At 40.9% G+C, this 22,439-nt stretch overlaps 1 long non-coding RNA gene across 1 annotated transcript in view; it reads right to left on the reverse strand.

The window, feature by feature from the left end:
• LOC146325664 (uncharacterized) overlaps positions 1-22,439 on the reverse strand; it is a 270,604-nt gene that overhangs the window by 77,468 nt on the left and 170,697 nt on the right. Inside the window, exon 3 of the long non-coding RNA XR_014770652.1 lies at positions 6,390-6,453. This is a non-coding gene — a long non-coding RNA (uncharacterized LOC146325664). The remainder of the gene's footprint in view (positions 1-6,389; positions 6,454-22,439) is intronic.

A 22,439-nucleotide genomic window follows, 5' to 3' on the forward strand; every position in this document is an offset into this window, starting at 1 on the left:
TGACAGATTGAATTATCAAGCTGCCTCCACGGTCTGCAATCCCCCCGCGGTATATCCTGGTTGACTATTAATGACCAGCTACAGCAGCCTCCTCTGTTCTGGCCCGGCTCTGCGACTGTTCTCTCTCTGCTCTGCTCTCGTTTCTCTCTGCTCCGTTATTTCAAACCTTAAGCAGAGAATTTCTCGGCGCCTGCCTGTCTCTGTCCATGCCGCTGGATGCCCTTTGGTCTTTCAAATTCGGTTCTCTCAAAGAGAAGAACTTTCAGAACCAAAGTTTTTTTTTAAGGCAAGAAAGTTGAACTTCCTTTTGCGTTTTGCAACTTGGAAGCTTAATTGCCTCTACACAGGAGCCTTCCCCCTCCGTTTTGTTCTTCAGATGGCTAAGTCTTGATGAGAAGGTATGGCTGGAGCAACGGAGCAGATAATGATAAACAGTCGGAACAGGACGGAGGTTGATCTCCTCTCACTTTGCATTCCATTGTACCAATGACTCTAATGAAGAATCAGCTAGGGTGAAATAGAAACGGCAGAACAAAGTTGCTACGTCGAGTTCATTACGGTCCGTGTCTTAAAGGCTGTTACACTGATCAGCCACAAACACAAGCCTTCTACAATGGTTAATTTCAGTATACATTTGCTGCCTGACTGCTTTACTCATTTCGCCTTTCTTCAGTTTCTGTCTTTTTCTTTGAGTTTGGTTCAACACCATTTGTCCTCTTTTTATTATGTAGCTCACAGTTGGGCGACACACACTGGATGGCGAAAAGAGTGTCTTGACTAATGACAGTAAATACAGGACAATGACACATGCTGACTTCGTCCAAATGTACAAAAATAAAGCTCAAATATCCTGGATACAAGCGGTACCATCCTGCGCTGGTGACATCATGTGGAGCATGAGTCTGTGCTGTAATGACCAATGTTGAGGTAATGGTATCAAAGTCCCGCCCACACAGGTGGCTGACTAAATTGCAAGCAGAGCTCAGTTGTCAAACTTGGTGTAAATAAAACCTCTGATCAGAAAAATGAACACTTGAAGAAACAACAGTGTCATAAGAGCTACTTAAAATGACAGAAACCAATTCATTTGACTTGTATTTTGATGTTTTGGGAGGCAGGATTCATGACATGACTTGAACCGCCTTGTTCAATTGCCAGAGGAGAGGCTGACCAAAAAGATCTTTAACTGGGATAGTCAAAATCATCCATGGGCAAAAGAGGATTCAGTATTATCTTCTCTGCTTTAAATTTTATTTTCAGGAACCACTTGCAGTGCAACATAAATATAGAACTACTAAAGATCCATAAAGAACAATGGAAAGCGATTTGGTCTAAATCAAAGCTCCAATCAATGCTCAAATCTGTGTTCACAGACTCTTACATAACTTTTAATTTGAAGGGAGGATAGAGGTCCCTAGGTGCCCAGTTAAGAACTGGTACTCTACCACTGGAAATTAAAGTAAGCAGATATAAAGGTATCCCTGAAGAGCAGCGTATATGTGTTCTGTATAATCTTGGTGTTGTTGAGGATGAATTTCATTTTTCTGTTTCATTGGCTTGCATACAGTGATTAAAGGAAACATCTGTTTGAAAGAATTCAGTTGAAAAATCTTGATTTATTTTCTTTATCTGGAGGTGCAGAGAGGTGCAATCATGCAGAGAACAGATCAGAACCGTGGTGCAGACATGCGGTGCATGGTGGAATCAACCAGTTAGTACCTTTAGTATTAACAGTGGAACACTTGACTACCTGTATGAGAAAGGGGTCATCTGTATGAACGCACAGGGATTTTTTAAGATTTTTGCCCCGTTGTTTTGGCTTTCTGGTTGCTCTCATAGGGTTTTTTTCAGTCGCAACAGACAGTTTTTAGGTAAATAGTAGCAACTAGCTAACTCTGTGTGGATTTAGCTGCTAAAGAACCAGATATTTCTATTGGACTTGAATTCATCAGGCGGCAAGAAACACAACTATAAATGAACGATAATGGTGTTCCCTATCTACTGGATGTGTAAATAAGTGACTGTTTAACATGTAAAAGGTGACAGTGTCCATAAAACCAGTATAAACAGCTCTTCTATTGGGAGAAAACCTTCCCACAACAAATTCTTCATCAGTCTTATACTCGCACACTCTCCTGTCAGGTTTTAAAAAGCAGTTGGAATGATTTTCTCTCCGTGGTAGCGTTATTCTGACTATTTTTGAGCTCTTTATCATGACATTTCGAGGTACTAGTAATTCTTGGCTGTGTGATGGATGATTCAGTTCCCGGTCCATTTTTGTTGTTAAGACATCAGGAAGATGCCTTTGACTCATTTTGGCTCATCAGGAATTTATTTCCTCTGTGGAAGCAAAACACATCACATGAACTCAGCCTCCTTTAGGGCTGACTAACAGACGCATGATAAACAGGCTTCAAAAAACCCGCTCGCCGAGGAACATTAAGGCTACAAACAACCTGCATACAACAATAATGCAGCACTATCTGAGGGAGCCAGTGTTACACCTGTACTTTTCCATTCAAAAAGAACATCTTATGTTGTGGACACAACTCATTTTCCATATTTTAATGGTAATGTCCTTAAAAAAAAGTCTTATATTTGAGCCAATATAGGATATTGAGTTTACTTTCAGAGACAGTGACAGGAAAATTAAACGTAAATTTACCACAACACCTCAGGTAAAGTACTGAGAAATCTGAAATTATTGTTTGTGTATTTGTTTTTTAGATGATTTCATTTAAGCCAGTCTGTTGTGTCAGTTGACTCAAATCAATGCAACAGCTGTTGTGGGTGAATAGACTGGTTAAGATTGATTTTCACCACAAGCACACGACCTGTTGAGTCCCAAGTAAAGAAAAAACAGAGAGACAAAAACTACAATCTTAAAGTTTTGAAACACAAATGGTATTACTGGTATCACACCAATTTTTGTATTAGTGACTTTTTAAAGCAGCTTATCTTTTTTACACTTCCACGTCCAATTCCATGTTGCACATCTCACATTTAGGTCTGTGGAGAAACGAGGATACCGTTTTTATAAAATGCAAGAAGGTGTTGAGTTGTTTTGTATGTAATCTTTCAGTCCTTTAAGGACTAGAAGTGAAATTCTATTCATCTCTATTGTTGTCGGGCTTTGTCTTAGTTGTGGACACAGCGGCCCTGAGAGCTCAGCATGGTCCAACTAAAGAAGACATAAGCAGGCAAAACACAAACAACTGAAAAAATACTAAAGACACTGACATAAAACTAAATTCAGACATGCAAAAACTGATGCATATGCCCAGACACACAAGTTGTTGCCATGGTTATGGCTCAAAGAGTTAATTCCATGACTTATTGTGATACAAATAGTATCAGCTCATTCTCACACCCAAAGCATCAAATGCAGCAGCTTGGTCAATGCCTCTGCTTCAAACTATGACGCTGTAGATACTCCTGTAGCATCATTTCTGAAGGTACCGTTTTGACGTGCCTCTTAAGTGAACTGAAGTATTACAAAGAGTGAGAAAGTCTGTGCACGTAGTTGACAGGGTGGTATTTTTAAACTCTGTGGGAATTATAAGTTCAAGTTTTGACCCTTTGAGGTTACTGTAGCTGGTCAGTGTGGAGTCTACTGGGGGCAACTTCTGAAGTGTTACTGCAGGATGATTCTTTTGTCTGCTGGTTGGGCAGACCTATTTTCCATGCAAATGGTATTAATAATAGTAATTAATACACATCCATATTTTAAATAAAGCAATTATTTCATACCTAAATTCTACCAAACTCACTGTGCACACAGATATGGCACATAAACAGAGATAAATTCAATGTGCCTCTGCTCTTTGTCTGCCAGCACTGGTTTTATTGCCCATTGGGCTGGTTCTGTCAAACAGATCTGGCAACCCTGAGCTAGAGTATCAAACTCACTTAGCAAAGTGCACTCATAATTTGTTTCCACAAAGCCAAGGAAATATATGTGTGTAAGTATGATGTCATTTTATGTTAAGCACGTGAAGAAAAGTAGAAGTGGCTGTTAATATTACTGCTACAGCAATGCTAATGTCAGCACATTAATGGCAATTTTGGGCAGCATAATGGTGCAGTGGTTAGCACTGTCGCCTCACAGTAAGAAGTTTGAATCCCCCAGCTGTCTGGGGGGCTGGGGCATTTTGTGGGGCAGAACCTTTTTGTGTAGGGTTTGCATGTTCTCCCTGTATCTACATGGGTTCTCCACAGGTACTCTGGCTTCCTCCCACAGTCCAAAGACATGCAGCACAATAAGTTAACTGATAACCTAAAATTGCCCGTAGGTGTGAATGTGAGCATGATTGGTTGTTTGTCTCTATGCGTCAGCCCTGAGATGAAGTGGCGACTTGTCCAGGGCATACCCCTCCTCTCGCTCCATGTCAGCTGAGATAGGCTCCAGTGCCCCTGCAACTCGTCAAGGATAAGCGGTTGCTGACTATGGATGGACAATGGCAATTCCAATATATACATACATAAAACTGAATACCCTCCCCTGCACTTCCCATTCCAAACAAAACACAAAAGCCCTCTCTAGAGCCAGTATCAGGTTTGTCCATTCTGAGCTACTGTAGAAGCATCAGTGCAACATGGCGTCCTTTGTGGAAGAGGATCCACTCCCTGTGCAGATAAACAACTCATCCTAAGATAACAAAACATAATAATACTTATTTTCAGGTGATTATACACTAATGAAAACACACACACACAACAAATATAAATATTATATTCCATTTCTGCCATATTCTGCACGAAAATCTCCTAAATTTTGGTCTCTTGAAACCGAAGTTAACTTAAATCATTTTCCTTTCACTTACCTCATTGGTGTTGGACGTTGCAGGGTGTTGTGGTCTCAGGGCCACCTCAGAGAATAAAACCAACTATCTAAATGGCTAGAAAACCACAAGTGTAAGTGCTCAAAATTGATTTCTGAGAACTCACCCTATATTTCAATGTCAACTCATCTGTGTTAAACAGAGTCCATACAAAATGACCAGCACCTCAAGGTGAAGTGGTTTTCTGCAGCTCGCCCTGGCAATTAAGTACAAGTGCCCTGCTTTTCACAGACAGTCTGAAATGTTTTTTTTTTTTAAAGACACCCTTTTGTCCAGACTGGCATATTTCTCAGTTTGAAACTGAGGCTGTTATAATGGTGATGATGGTGCCACCTCCCGCTGTGGCTAAAACCAGGCTGCCTGCTGGCTTCCTGACAACCCTAGCATTACTGTATAATCAGTGCTTACCATCGCTTGCACCAGGCAGATACACAGAACCAGTACACACACACATGCTTGCAGATATAAACAAAAATGCATCGACTTGTGCATAAATAGTGACTCGCGTACAGTACAGGCGCGCACTCCCGCCGTCTCCAGCTCCCTCGCACGTCGCTCCGCATGAGCACAACACGAGCTCAACCTGAGCCAATACATGCCTCTTCATACAAACAAGCATCCCTCATTCGCCCACTCTTGCACATACACACACTCACAGCTTGTGTGTGGGCCATTGTGAGTGACAGTGAGTAGTAGCGGCAGTTATCTGTGTGTGCGCCGCGGTCGGTATGTGTCGTCTTAAAATGCCAACCGTGGGCGTCTTACTTGAAGATAAGATATTGAGAGATGTGAAGGCAAGGCTTGCAGACCAACTTGGGTACACACACTTAGTGCGTCAAGATAAATGTGCAGAAGATGTGTGTGTGTGTGTGTGTGTGTGTGTGTAGGGGGTGACCAAAAAGAGGAGAAAGTAAAGAGAGATGAAAATGCAGTAGGAGAGAAAGAGAGAATCCCATTCCAATTATCTCTCTAGGCCTATCCCTGTGACAAATGTCAGATAAGACTTTTGCAGTGATAAAACCCACCTGACCCTCAGGACTTCTGACCCGTCTCAGACTTGGTCGCACTAAGACTCTTGTTACATTGTCTGTCCTGATAGGACGCTAAGCCCAAAGGGGAAATGGGATTTCTTTCTCAGCTGAATTAATTCAATAAAATAAAGCAGCTTTTCTCTTTGGGCCTCTTTGTATCTCTATTTCTATTCTGTGTTTCTGTGTTTGAGGAGTGGCAGGGTGGCAGTTAGGACAGCGGTTCTCAAAAAGGGATGCGGGGACCCCCAGGGGTCCGTGGCATTCTGCCAAGGGTTTGTGAAAAGTTTTTAGATTCATTCATTTGACTGGTCATAATCTAAAAAACAATCTTATTGATTTACAGAAGGCTTTGTAGTTCAATGAATATTAAAATTTTTTTAAGTCTGTGGAAAGAGTTTTTCTTCGGAACTGAAATATGGCTTAGTGACACAACAAAGCCATGGTCCACCAACATTATATCAGCCCAACGAATGAATGACACCGCCTCCTTCACCCTCCCCAGTGGTCAGTTACGTACCTTCAGTGGTTCTCAGTCCAAATCAGCCCAGCAGTTCACTTCAGCTCACTTCAGTTCCAACAACCTGACAAAGAAGAAACAAAAAATACCATTGTGTCACCATCCTCCCATCCTCAAACATGTCCAATAAAGCTGCTAGACGGAGTGTCCATGTTCCAGGTCATTTTCAGCTCATAGTGGTCATTCAAATTTAGAAATTTAACTTTAAATCTAACTTTAACTTTGTAATCTGTGAATTACTTTAGATTTAGTCTAATGTAACAATCTATAACTGTCAATAAATCTTCCTCCTGCCAGTCAAGCATGCATCACTCACACATCACCAATTACAGGTGGAAACATGGTCGCTTTATCACATTAAAGTCCCAGGCTAGGCCTAGTATCGGTCTTTCAATGTTTTTTACTTAGCCTATTTTATAGCTTCCATGTATATTAGGCTATTTAAAATAATCTAAATAATATGAATCTGCATTTTATTTTATGTATGCACAAAGAGTAAAACACACTCTCATGATGTGTCTATGTACAGTATATTATAGGCATCCTTAGTTGCATTCACATGGAATTTCATGGATTTTTTGTGTTATTCTTTCACATAACTACGTAGAGGTGTAGACATAAAATAGGTTACATCTAATTATTCCAAGGGACATACATGAAGGGGTCCTCCCCTCAAGAAACTTGAACATTTCTTGATATCGCATGCAATTGCCGAAACATCCTTGTACCTACAGGACATGACAGAATAAGTTGATTGTCATTAAGTCTGAAATCCATTGGAGGATACTGGCAGCAATAGGCTTATCAGAGCTTAACTACGCTATCTAAGTCATAACTCATGTGACATTATACATGGTTTTTGTTCTAAAATAGTCACAGTTTGGTTAAGATTGATAATAAAAAATATTTGGCTCAGTTTAGGCAATGAAACTACAAAGGGAAGTCATTTACATAACGAAACTTAAGTAAGGCTAAGGGGTGGGTGTACCTAGTTTGGAAGGGGCATGCCAGAGTAATTAAATGAGATGATAGGGAACTGGTAGTGCCTGACAAAGAGCGGTGATGGAGTGAGCTGGCCGAGTGTTGAGTTCTGAGCCGGCACAGAGAGGAATCAGGTGGGCCTACACCATTTCCCAAAGGACTCGGACACCAGACTCCTGGGTGAAAGTCCCGTGTTTGTTTGAGCCATCCACCCACCCCAACTACTTCTTTGTCATTCTTTATGCTTCTCCTGTCATACTTACTAGGCCCACTAGAGGTAGCTACCTAACAGTAAGAAGAAATATTTGTTGAAATAAGCTGCTTACACATTTGATCTAGGTGCTTGTTTTTCTGGTGAACACCAGCCGACAATTTACGCTCACGAACTGCACGAAACTGACATGTAACTCAGTGAGACAACAGATAGTTATGCGATCAGTATCTGGGACTGCCTACTAATTACATGTTATGACTAAAAGTGAGGTTAAAGGTGATGTTTGCTGGTGGGATTTGTGGTAGATGGAGCCTCTGATGAGTGAATAAAAGAATGAAAATCTAAATTGATTGAAATCAAATGATTAAATAAGTAAAGACATGCCAAAATATCTTACAAGGCCACCATTGAAATTCAGTTCTGAAAAAAGGCTTTCTCTTCTATTCATATAATTAATGCAGTATGAGTCACTGAATAAAACTTGGGAGGGAAGTAAAAAGCAATGGAATTAAATAAAAAGAGAAAGGTTGCATATAAAATCCAAGCAGCGGACCATCTGATATCTTAATGAAATCCCAATTTAATTAGGCTTTCTTGCAGTCTAATGTGAACTGGACGAAAAATTTCTTTAAAATGTTTAATTAAAAATGGGGAATTAACCAAAGTGCATGAACAGTTTATTGATAGACAATGTAAGGTGGGCTTCAGATGACTAGTTAACTGCTATCTCTGGTCGATAAGACCAATAACATGCCTGTCTTTAGGTGAAGGATGCACCTGAAGCACAATTGTCCCTGGTCCTGGAACACTACAGGTTCCAACTGTGTGCTTTTATGAGATAAACCTGAACTACTTCCTCTTTCATTCATTTATTATGAACAATGTATTACTGGTCACTGTGTCCCTTGCTTACTTAACAGAAAATGCATCCATCCATCATCTGCAAATGCTTCATCTCAGGTCTAACACATACAGACAACCACTCACACAATTTAGAGTTATCGATTAACCTATCATTGCTGCATGTCTTTGGACTGCGTGAGGAAGCCGGAGTACCCGAAGAGAACCCACACGGACACGAGGAGAACATGCAGACTCTGCACAGAAAGGTCCTGCCCCAGCCACAAACTCCCTATCCTAGGGAACTAAGAAGGCTGGGGGATTCAAATTCAGAACTTTCTTGCTGTGAGGCAGCAGTGTTAACCACCCACCACTGTGCCACACACAGAAAATGCACTGGTGAGTTATTTCTGCATGTTGTTGTTAGAATTAGCAGTATAAGACTACAACATGTCCTCATACCTAAACAACCGAATAGTTCAAGTGACAATGATCCCCAAAATGACATATAATGACTGGGCCACACTACCTGTAGATACGCACTTTGAAACTATACTAAAAGGTGTCGGTTGCTGGTATGATTTCAGTCAGTAGATCATTTTCACTGTCCAGAACCTTGAGCGAAAAAAGGCGGTATGCCAGATCTCTAGATAAAGTATGGCTGCAGCTGTGAATGCTCTAACCTGTTGATATGAGCCTTGAAAAGCAAGAGGGTCCTCAATGCATATGCGCTACTTTCACAGGCATTGTAGCCCGGGTGTACAGTACCAGTGACAGGCAACATCAGGCCTTCACTGTGTTACATAAGTTACTTTACGTTAGACACGTTAACAGTCGCAGTTATGTTCCGGTTTAGGCAACAAAACTACATGGTTAAGTTTAGGAAAATATCATGGATGGGGTTAACATAAATATATTACATTACACAAGTCATGTAATGTTATGCAGGTCAAGTGACATAATGTAAATTATAGTGTTGGGGGGACCATGGCTCTGACAAGTCACCAAGACACATTTCAGGTCCACGCAAAAAAATCCTGAACATAGAAATCTTGAGCAAAAGTTTAATGGTCTCACTCCACAAACCGTTTTTTCTTTACAGAGATCTTAAATATTTCAAGAACTATTAGATGAAGATTGCCAAGAAATTCTGGTCACCTGACTTTCTGGCTTGCTGGCAGCATGCTAACACGGTCCACTACTTGCTGATTTCCCCATTTTGGACCTGAGTGGTTGGACAGTTGAGGAGTGGTTGGATTAGCCCTTTCCAAGGACACCGTGATTTTGTCTTCATGGAGACAAATCTGTTCTGCCAGCTCGACTATGGAGCTGGAAAAATACAAGTGTACCTTGTTATAAGGACTGGGTCGAGCTCATGACTGTTACAGCCTCATACGAGCTACTATGGGTGAAAAAAAGAGGGATTCTGTGTCGAAATTGACTGAAATGTGGGTAGCTTCCTTAAATTTATTAAAGATGGGGACCATTAAGTATTATGTGAAAAAGTCTCAATATATCATGTGGGATCTTGTGTGTTATGATGGAAAGGTTACTGTTACCTATCATGCTGTGCTCGGGATTTGCTTTCATTTTTTGTTTTGTTTGTCTGGGTTTGTGTTCTTTGTTATCTGTAGACCATTAGGCTGGCAGAGCTGCGTGTGGCTCGAGACTCTTAGTCATGTTTAGATTTGAGTGACACTACAGTGACAGCTGGATGGTTGCTGCATTAATTTGGAAATTCTAATGTATTTTTTTGTTTGTTTATTATATTGGAAAAGATTAAAAGTAACATAATAAAAATTTGTTACAATTAATTGGGCCTGACTCAGTTAAAACTGGTTTACAGCAGGTTCCTGTTCTGCACATGCTTGCATGTAGGAGTCCAGCTCTTCTGTGACCTTTTTTCATACGTAAACCTGAGAGAGACACCAATACAGTCTCACTGTCAGCCATTCAAGGCCTTCATTCTAAGGTGTGTGTGCGAGTGTGTGGGGGTAAGAGAATGTACACTGCCTGGCCAAATAAAAGTCACCACCTGGATTTAACAAATTTAAGCAAATAGATAAGAGCCTTCCACTGGATAATTACTGCAGTGATTAATATGTTTTAGCTGGTAACAAGTTATTGAACTCTAACTGATGCAGTGAGGAGCTTCTCATTTCTTAAACAACCATGTCAGAAGACATATCCTGTGGTCGAGGAAAAGATGTTACTCTGTTTCAGAAGAGTCAAATTATTGACCTGCATCAAGCAAAGAAAAAAACCTAAGGAGACTGATAAAACTACTAAAACTGGGTTCAGAACTGTCCAATGCATTATTAAAACCTGGAAGGATAGTAATGAGGAAGAAATGTGGTCAGGAAAAAATCTTGCATGATCGCGATCACTTAAACGTTTGGTGAAATCAGTTGACATTTCCTCACACAATGTGAAGAGAACTCCACAGCTCCACTAAACAGCTGCGTAGCCTTAAGAAAACCACTTATCACCGAAGCTCATCTGATGGACTCTGAAGTGATGGAAAAAGGTCATGTGGTCTGATGAGTTCAGATTTACCCTGTTCCAGAGTGATGGGGGCATCAGGGTAAGAAGAGAAGCAGATGAAGTGATGCTCCCATCATGCCTAGTGCCTACTGTACAAGCCTGTGGGGGCAGTGTTATGATCTGGGGTTGCTTCAGTTGCTCAGGTTGAGGTTCAGCAACATTATGAGCCCAAAAACTGAGATCAGTTCACTTCCTGAATATAATGAATGATCAGGTTTTTGCATCAATGGATTTTTTCTTCCCTGATGTCACAGACATATTCCAAGATGACAATGTCAAGATTCACGGGGCTCAAATAGTGAAAGAGTGGTTCAGGGAGCATGAGACATCATTTTTACATATGGATTGTCCACCACAGGGTCAAGACCTGAACCCCACTGAGAATCATTGGGATGTGCTGGAGAAGACTTTACACAGCGGTCCAACTCTCCCATCATCTTAGTGAAAAATTAATGCAACTCTGGACAGAAATAAATGTTGTGACATTGCATAAGCATCAGAACGATACCATGACGCATGTCATAATGAAAGCTATAAGTGGTCCAAGGAAATATTAGAGTGTGTGACTTTTTTTTTGGCCAGGCAGCGTATACTGTTGTTCCTAAAAGTACTTGCCTCTGTTGTTGTAATTCTAGTTACATCAGAAAACACTGCAACACATACAGAAAAAATAACATACCGAATAATGATCAAACATCAAAAAAGGAAAAATTGCATGGACTGAATATTGTACAAGTATCTAGAGTTTGTAAGAGTTCAGAAAGTGATTGGGGTGGACCAAAGATGCACAAATGATCAATGCGAGCAAGCTTTTATCATCCAGAGATGGATGGTCTCATACAGAGCTTTACTAAACAGTGAAAACATCATTCATACAGTAAGTTCATGCATCAGGGCAGTTATGATTGAGATAAATGCTTAATGGTTTGCATTGCAGGAGTTTGTCCAGACTGTCATTAGATATTTTCTCTTTGAAATGCTGTTTGGCAAGGAAACCGGAGCTTTTTGGACTTGAAAGGCTTACAGTGGGGAGCCTCTCCCGTAGACTCCTCATTTATACCCATAATCTTTTTACTTCCAAACTGATGCATTGACAGGAGGTCTTTGGGGCTGTTTGGACCCCCCGGTGCGTACATCCACCAGGGTTGAGCTGGATGGATCCGAAGCCTCTTTTGGTTTAGGGAGGTGTGTTAGCGGAGAGTTGCTTAGAACTGAATGTGGTGTTCGCTTTGGTTTTGCCATCACAGCTGGCTCAATTTTAGTGAGTCAGTGGTTTCTAAAGATATAATCTCTCTCCTGCAGAGAGGCCGGCACAGAAGCACATTCACATAAGTTGGTATTAAATGAATACTGTCATGAACTGTGCTTTATGTTTGTTTAAAAACTGTTCAGTTGTACGTTCAAACCTGTCATCAAGCTGTCTAATTTCTGACAAGCTGTGGCTGATCCCTCTTGAGTATCTGCTTCAGATATCACATCATCAGTGCCACTTTCTATATGATGTCTCTTGCATAGAACTGTAACTCCACACTGCTATCAAACACTGACTTTCTGCATTTGGCTGCAGGGATGAGAGTTGCCCATTTTTGGAAGAGGTTGGCAGCAGACACTGCAGTGATGATGTTTCCTCCTCCGTGTCATTTTATTGTTTCTTTCTCTGTCCTTCTCTCGTTATGTGACTCTTCTATCTTTGTCTTTATTATTGGAAAAGAACCCACCAGAGTCGACAGCCAAGTACAAGTGAAACTGCACTGTGCAAACACAATGAGTTACTCATGCGCTGCCTCAGAAATGCTGAAATATATATACATATATATATATATATATATATATATATATATATATATATATATATATACATATATATATAGATAGATATATATATTAACACTGAGATGAACAGTGGGTGCCACAGACATACACAAGGAAAAGGTCATGATAAGCCTGTGGTTTTCATAAATAAATGTACAACATTCATCTGGAATACTTTGGAAGAATTTGAGTTTTAGATGCCAGTATTAAAAAAAAAATCTGGGTATTTAAAGGTACCCAATGAAGGTTTTGGCACAAAAAAGCTGTGAAAAATTGAATGTTAAAAGAACCTAATACCTCCATCCATCCATCGCCTGTAACCGCTTATCCTGGACTGGTCGCAGGGGGGCCGGAGCCTATCCCAGCAGACACTGGGCAAGAGGCAGGGTACACCCTGGACAAGTCGCCAGTTCATCTCAGGGCAAACCCAATACCTATTTGTGAAATTTAATCAATAATTGACACTGTACTACACTTTGAAATTTAGTTTCTGTCACGTCTGGCCTACGGATTGATGCAGTCCTACTCCAGTCCACCAATCACTGGGATGCAGCTGGGGTAACAACAGCATACAAGTCCGGCAAGAGCGTCTGTCTGGGCGGCTGACATTCTGACATTCAGCTTGCCAGTTGTGCCTCTTGATTTTGTTTCTTGTGTATGTCAGTTAGAGTAACGTGTTTTTTGTAGCTCGAGGCACTTTTTGTTGCACTGTTGTTGTACAAAAAGGACTGGGCCAGGCATTAGATCTAAAAAACGATGATTTGACGTCTGGTTAGATACATCAGGCATTAGCTTTTTCTACTTCTATTTTACCATTTACAACTGGTTTATGTTGTATTTTCACCATGAGCTAGGGGACAGAGGTGGAACACATTGGCCTAAATATAATCTCAGGACCCATCAGCTATAGTCTGTGTCATGGCTCCAGTTTCATTTTTTTGTTAAAGTTCAGTAAAAGGAGAACCTGAAAATGTGGACACATGAGCAAATGAACAAAAGATGGATTTACTTACTGAAAAGAAACAAACAAAATGTGAGGTTTTCAGGTAAAAGAACAAACTCCAAAGTCCAGTAAAGAGTGAAAACGAGTCCAAAATCACAGAGTAAGATCCAGAACAAAAGACAGGAACATGGGGAACACTCGGAGCAGACTCAGAGACACTGGAATCGACACCTGACAACTGAAAGAGGGACAGCACACAAAATGCACAAAAAGGCTAATCAGGGGCAGGTGAAACCAATCAGAAATCAAAAGGGCAGGAAAACAAAGACAGGAAGTAACGACACAGAAACAAGGGAAGAGGCAAAGGCAACAAAATAAAACAGGAACTGACTTCCACAAGATTCAAACAATGACAGTCTGATGATGATTTAACTTTTTATTAGCTCTTCAAAATTTATTTATAGAGATTACCCAAAAGGCCATCCATTCTGGAGCCTCATTATAGTTTTATATTAAGAATATGAATTGGGGGGACGCAGATGTAAACAAACTGGAGACTGACAGGGTGCAACAGTTTGCTGCAGTAAAACTTTGCTGTGAGAAAAACAGACACAGAAGTTAAACAAGTCTGTATGAGAAAATGTTTGAAGAGACGCATCAACACAGGTTGTTTATTCTTCAGCCAGAACAGGAGGTGAGATTTTAACTGTCTGTGAACAGCAGTCTGCTGCTGGCTAGCATTAGCATGAAGAGCTACAAAGTTTACGGCTGTTCTGCGACATTGTCAGCTGCTCTGTGTGAATATCGTGCAGAACACGTGTGTGACGATGACGGGCACAAAATCGGATTTGTGATGCTGACTGGCCGGTCACCAGTCAGGGCCCATCACGTGAAAACAGGCCTGATTCCAAGCATTGCCGAGCATTGCAAGTCAAGTTTTTTCTTTTCGTTTTAAAACCACCTTTTGTATGATGAAGGAAATCCTCAGGGATTCATATAATGCATTTGGGAGAGAAACACTAAATGTAAATATAATTCATGCTGCAGGACTTCCTTCAGCATCCCTAAAGCTCCACAAGACGCTGAAGAAGCTGTATATACACCACATATTATTATACACTCACATGCACACACACATTTCCTGAGGACTTGACCTAACCCTAATGATTTACAACTACTTGCCTGACCCTAAACCTTACCCTAATCGATGTGTGTTGCAATGAATTTTTAATATTTAGAACTTTATATTTAACTATTCTGGACAAGAATATATGTGCATATTTATGTCACAGAGATATTTCAGGCCTGAGCGCTGACATTGGTGTGAGGACCTTATTGAAACCGAAGGACTTATTATTATTACGACAAAAGTAAATTGCCTTTTTGGGAGCTTTATCATATTCAAAACAAATTTGGCACTTGCAACAGTCACGGAGCAAATTTACATGAGGTATAGTTTTCCAGGATGGGTGAGCCCAAGCTCCTAAGACATGTTTCACTGATATGCATGAAAATCGGTATACACGTGTCATGCCCAGATGCACAAAAAAGTCTCTTGGACCCATCACGTAAACCCAACAGGAAGTCGGGCATTTTGAAAATTTGTTATCGCTTCTGGTGATTTCCACGTGTTGTGTTTTAACAAACTCCTCCTACAGAATTCACCATAACAACTTCAAAATCAGTATGTACTTTGTGATCAAAAGTTCTTGCGTTTTGTCCCCATAAGGAAGGCAAAAAAAAACTTGTCTTGGTGGTCGTCGTGTCACTTCAAAGTTTGACGCATACATACACGCATCCAGCCGCGGACCCTTTTTTAAGTAGGACAGGAGAGCAAGAGCCCCCACTTTCATATTATGCAGGCAGTTCCTAGACCCCAACAGTAGTATGCACCCATGGGACCCTATTACCACTGACACCATAAGACTCCATAACCCTACAGCTACACACAGTGACACACAGAGAGAGAGAGAGAGAGAGAGAGAGAGAGAGAGAGAGAGAGAGAGAGAGAGAGAGAGAGAGAGAGAGAGAACGGCAAAGAGACAAAACGCAAAGAAAGAAAGAGGAAGCAGGAAAATGAGCAGAAATATGGCCACAGGGAAGAAAAAGAGGGTGGGGACAGTGTGACAAACAGGGAGGGAAATGAGGGACTCAAGAAGTAACAAAAAGAGAAACAGCAGGGACAGAGCAGAGAGAGAGAGAGAGGGCGAGAGAGAGAGAGGGAGCGATAGAAGGAGGTCAGATTAAAAGAAAAAACATACAGATTATTCATGAAATGCTTCGAGGAAAACATTCCCTTTCTTTTAGGAGTGATTTCAGAGCTTACTGTTTCGGGAAATGACGTGAATTCTCCTTGAAACCATCCAAAATGTCGCTGCGTTGCTTAAATGCGGGGCAAATTGCAGCGCAGAACTAGTTTCTTCTTCTTTTCTTAGCTTTTCTAAAGCCATCTCCATGTCATTAAATGGATAGCTGAGACCTCTCGCGTGCTTTAATTGATGATAATTCTGATATTTTCTGCTATTCGTCCTAATTTCCACACAGATCAGCGTGCTGTAATTACAGTATTTCATCCCATTTCTTTCAATGTCCTATAATTGGCTTTTTGACACACAGAGGCTCCATAGCATGTGTGTGTGTGTGAGGAGGGTATATGTGTGTGTCGTACCCGGTGTATAATTGCGTTCTCTTTCACTTCTATGGTTGTGCGTCTCCTTAGGTCTGTGTGAACATGTCATTAAGCATCTGTCTAGGTCTGACTGTGTGTTTTATGCAAGTACTTGTCGGGAAAAAGTGTGTGTGTGTGTGTGTGTGTGTGTGTGTGTGTGTGTGTGTGTGTGTGTGTGTGTGTGTGTGTGGCGGCTGCGGCAGTAGTTTTTCCTCCACATAATTGTGTACAGTTGTTGAGACAGTCATTACTGTGACAGATGAGCCGGAGCTTGTCGTAGTTTTTCTCTTCTCTCAACAGGCAGATGTCTCCTCTTGATCTCCGTCTGTTGCCTTTTGTTTCGCCGCGAAGCGTTTGGCGGGATATTTTCCGAGTCAATTAGCTAACGAGCAGCTAACGAGGAGATAAGGCCAATTAAGATAATAGTGATTGTGATGATGGTAATTATGACAATGAGATTGGTGAGCCACCAGGTCAGCTTCAGGGACAGGCAAAGTAGGCGTGGATGAGAAGCAGGAAAAAAAAAAAAAAAACACATCACCACCTCCTCCTCCTTTAGAAATAACTTGTGTAATTGCAGCGGCATGCAATTAAGAAGAGACGCCAAACATCTTTTTAGCGTTTGAAGGGCTTATGCTAGCATTTGCGTTAAACAACACATCCGCTTTGATGAGGAAGAGCTGCACGCTTTTCACGCTTGGTGACAGATCTCAGGCGGCGGAAAACAAAGCTGAGCAATTAGGCAGAAAATGTGTGCAAACAAAATGCATGTGCACGGTTTTAAACTAATCAGGCACACAATCATTTGTCAGTTCTGTGCAACAAAAAGGAGTTAGTCATTCTAAGTTCTCACTCTGCTGTGACTGACAGCGGCGGTTCATGGTATCAGGCTGGTTTTAAGAGCTTATAATGGTGATGGAGGTGCTAAAGCGCCTCGGGAGAGGCTAGGAGGGGTGTGTGTGTGTGTGTGTGTGTGCGCCTAAGGGCATTGAATGTATTCTCCCCAGAGGGAAACAAATGTGAAATGATCATTTCTTTCCCGCACACACACGCACACTCACACACAACCGTATAAAGAGCTCCAACAGAAAATAAACACCCCTCCTGTGAGATGGCCACATTCAAATAGTGAAAGCTTATTTAAACAACATATTCAATCCAAAAAAAAAAAATGTTTTATTATCTGGCTCCAACTCCACTGCTTTGAGCAGAGACAACCACACACACACACACACACACACACACACACACACACACACACACACACACACACAAACACACACACACACACACACACAGATCTGTTATGCCATAACCTCCCCTCTAACCCCTCCCAGCTACACAAAGACACAGTAAGTGTCTCAGGTTAGAAATTGGATGTGTCAAACGCTCACTGTAGCGTGAAATACATAATAGTGAGAAATTTTCTTCTTTCCTTTTCCTCTTTTTTTATTTTCTTTCTTATTCTTTTATTTTGCTACACCTTTTTTCACCCCCAGTTTTGGTGAGGCCAAACTGGCCTTACAAGGACTCTTCCCTGCAGTCCTCGTCAGTCCTCAGTGATCCTCCCCTCGGGCTCATAATGCACTTATCAGACACGTCTCTCCAGTGAAAATCTGTACTAAAGTAGAACTCCACCCATTGCATAATTTTGAAAAATGCTAAAAGGTGTGAAAGGAAAGAAAAGAAAATTGGAGACGCAGCTTTTCACCCAAACATATCAGGGAGGAAAGGCGAAGTTAGAAGTTAGAATAGTTAAGTCTGTTTTATTTAAATTTTACTGCCTGATTTTTTAAAATTTATTTTAAAATTGTTTTTTATTGTATTTCCCATTTTTTTTTTATCTTTCAGATAAAAGGTAAAGCACTGCCTGCCACCGGTTTCTGTTTCTTCAAATCTTCAGTCTAAATTACTCCCAACTGATGGAGATGACTTCTGCGCTGTTCCCCTCAGTGGTTCTGACCACCTGTCCAAACCTGCGCTCGCTGCTTATAGACTACAAAAATGATGATGAAAGGCTTGGATATTCAAATTGTCCAATTCTTACTTTTTTTTGTACAAAGGGCTCGTACGAACACGCCACATCAAATTCAAAAAACGCTTGTAACTTCAGAAAACAGTGTAAATAACAATGCCGCAATAATACCATATATGGCTGCACTTCCTGCCCCACATGTCAGAAGGTGTTCATTCATGAAAATGGCATTAAAGAGAAAAAAGAAGAACTTTTTTGTTTGTTGTTGAGTTTGTCGTCCTGCTGTCAGAGATCCATAAAGGAAAATCTGCCATTTTAACAGCGTCAGCAGTGGAATTAAAAGAGCTGCTTAAGCAAAGACTTGGGAAAAGCAAATGTTGTTAATGCCATGTTGCCTGAGGATCGGAGTGTCACAGAAATAAAGAGGACATGTCTCAATATGAAAATGACTTGAGAGAAAAAAAAAAAACGACTTGCCACAGCCACAGCAAGGGACGATTGATGACTGCAGCAAGAGAAGAAGGTTAAGGGGAAGTTTTCATCTCAGAGACAGAGGACAGAATAAGTGAAGATGTTCTCCTAGACAGAGACGTCAGAAACCTACATGTGCAGATATACGACCAATACACCTGACAGCAGGTAATCGTGGATCACTGAATGAATGATGAGAGGTTTTGTATGTAAATTTACAATTATATTACAATTTGAAATGTAGTCAAACAGGATAATTATGAAGTGTAATTCATTTTTCAAACTCAAAATGTCTTCAAACTTATGAAATCTACGGTCATTAGTGAAAAACTTCAGTTTGGATAACAGCACACTGACTGCACATGACTCTAGGACAGGTCTGGACTCGGAAATTGTGTTTGTATCTGAAAGAAAATTCAAAATACAAGAAAATTGGTGAACACCAGAAGTTTTCTTAAATCACTGGTACGCACCACTTCAGATCAAATCTGTTCGTATGAGTGGTTCTTGCGTGAGGCCTGATATCTCATAATTCTTGAGTAGTTGTGATTCATTTCTGCATCTCTGCTTCTTTCACAACCAGCCAGTAGGTGCCACTCCTCCAGCGACGAGAGCGTGATCCCATACTGGCTTCCCATTCACGAACTCACTGGGATAAATCGATCTGGAGTGAAGCTACATTTATCTTTGGCATTTAGTGTTTGTCAGGTTTTTTACTCCTGGAAGGTGTCATCACACTACCCTCAGCTTGTGCCATCAGTCTAAATGCCAGTTGCTGCATTGCCATGACAGTTAAATGGAAAATAATAATAATAAATTGCAGATTGCGGGACGTTAATTTACCAGGTAATTATAGCTATAATTAGCTGATGAATCATTTGAAATCTTAGTTAGATTATTATACAACTCCTCAGAAATCCTTCCTCAGCTTGTAGGTTTAAGATGATAAACAGGGACAGTGGAAAGGGAAATCAACTCCCAGTACTGAAGCAGTGTGGGATGCTATTTCAAAGCTCTGTCTCCGTGGATGATATCTTTCTATACTCTTCAATTATTTAATTAAAACATGGGCTCAACTCTCTTGTTCTTAATTTCCATTTTTATCACATCTATGAGCCAACCCATCTGTTAATATGTACTTACTTCATTCTCCCTTAAGCTGCTGCTTCTGTAACACATGGACCAGGTGTTTTCTCTGCTCCTCGCTGATGGAGGCAGGGACGTATTGTGCAAGATAAAATCATAAGAGAAAAAAGAAGTGGGACTGAATAATGGGGCGGTTTGTTCTGTAAGATATGGGAGAATTTATATTATTTTATTCAAATTACAAGACAGCTTTTGAGGATAATAAACTGGCACTACGTAAGATGATTAGTTAAAAGATGGTGAAGATTCTCAGTCATCTAGGTGAGGGTATTCGCTAAAGGCTATTTTATGCCACATGCAGCACAGCAGTGATATGTATATAGCATGTCTGATGCAGAAGGATATATACAATTCAACTGAGTGTGCAACAGCTGTATATTTTCTTTCAGCCAGGAAAAATACAGACATATGACTAAGAAAAATCAGATCATGTGTATACATGAGACTTATACATGGTTAAATATTTGGTGTGCTGCAGCAGGCTTGCAGCACGCAGCAAAAAATATAACACTGTTCTGTAGCTGCTGCATGCTGCAAGCCTGCTGCAGCTGTAACATGCTGCATTCCTATCAGGTGTAAATACATGCAACTAGTTATTTCGGCAGAACATAAACACAAGACCTGAAAAAAAATAGGGATTGGGACAGTATGGGTTTTTATCATATCGTGCTGGTACCGATAACCAAAGGTTTCCTGCTTTTAATGGCTGAATCTAATGAGATAAATAAGTGAGTTCATATAACCTGTAGTTTATGCACACCTGAAGGTAAGAAAGGATCTGGTGTAGTGAGCAAAGATGGACAATTTAATACTCCACAGCTCTGACTGAACCAAATCTAACTGACATCACTCAAAGAAAAGTTCTGCCTCCACAAATGTTAAGTTTTTTTTTAATGAACTTAACTAGAAAAACTGACAAATATACTTTGTTTTTTAAAGAGCATTCCATTTTTCTTTGCAGATACTCTCAAGTTCAGTCAGGTTGGATGGGGACTGTTGGTGGACAGCCATTTTCAGGTCTCTCCAGAGATGTTTGATTGGGTTCAAGTCAGGGCTTTGGTTGGACCACTCCAGAACATTCACAGAGTTGTCCCTAAGCTACTCCTGTGTTGTCTTGGCTGTGTGCTTAGGGTCATTGCCATGTTGGAAGGTGAACCTTCGGCCCAGTCTGAGGTCCTGAGCGCTATGGAACAGATTTTTATTCAGGATCTCTCTGTACTTTGCTCCATTCAGCTTTCCCTCAATCCTGACCAGCCTCCCAGTCCCTGCTGCTGAAAAACATCCCCACAGCATGATGCTGCCACCATGTTTCACTGGTGGGATGGCATAGGGCAGGCGATGAGCTGTGCCTGGTTTTCTCCAGACATAACATTTAGAATTGAGGCCAAACAGTTCAATCTTGGTTTCATCAGACCAGAGAATCTTGTTCCTCACAGTCTGAGAGTCCTTCAGGTGCTTTTTTGCAAACTCCAACTCCTTTGCACTGAGGAGAGGCTTCCATCTAGCCACTAGCCATAAAGCCCAGATCAGTGGAGGGCTGCAGTGATGGTTGTCCTTCTGGAACTTTGTCCCATCTCCACACAGGATCTCTGGAGCTCAGTCAGAGTGACCATCGGGTTCTTGGTCACCTCTCTTACTAAAGCCCTTCTCCGCCAATTGCTCAGTTTCACCGTGCAACCAGCTCTTGGTAAAGTCCTGGTTGTACCAAACTTCCATTTAAGAATTATGGTGGCCACTGTGCTCTTGGGTACCTTCAGTGCAGCAGAATTTTTTTTTTGTAGCCTTCCCCAGATCTGTGCCTTGCAACAACCCTGTCTCTGAGCTCTGCAGGCAGTTCCTTTGACCTCATGGCTTCTACAATACATTGTCTTTTATAGAGGCCTTTTATAGAGAGGTGTGTGCCTTTCCAAATCATGTCCAATCAAGATATGAGGTACCTGAGTGGAATTTCAAGTGATGTTGCAAAGGGTCTGAATACTTATGCCAATGTAATGTTTCAGTTTTTCCTTTTTAATACATTTGCAAATATTTCTAAAATTCTATATTCACTTTGTCATTATGGGGTACTGAGTGTAGATTAATGTGAAAAAATAAATAATTTAAACAATTGTAGCATCAGGCTGCAACATAACAAAAGTGTAAAAAGTGAAAGGGGTCTGAATACTTTCTGAATGCACTGTATATGCAGATACCAGTACAGACAATATAGTGTTGTTAAGCCAATATGGTTCCCATAACTCAAATATCCCTCCCTCCAGGAGTAGGTGGAGACCAAAACAGAGCTGTAGGGGAGTGAATATTGGATATAATATTTATTATGTGGCAAAGAACACAACTCCAAATGAATGGTTATGTTGCTAACTGTCTGCAGGAAAGCGTTGAGGATTTGAGGCTTGGTTTGGAGCTTGAGTACAAAGACTTGAGACCTTCTCCTGACTCACAAAACAACGACTGGA

This window comes from Lutjanus erythropterus, chromosome 6 (genome assembly GCF_056507025.1).
Source record: "Lutjanus erythropterus isolate fLutEry1 chromosome 6, fLutEry1.hap2, whole genome shotgun sequence".
NCBI lineage: Eukaryota > Metazoa > Chordata > Actinopteri > Lutjaniformes > Lutjanidae > Lutjanus > Lutjanus erythropterus.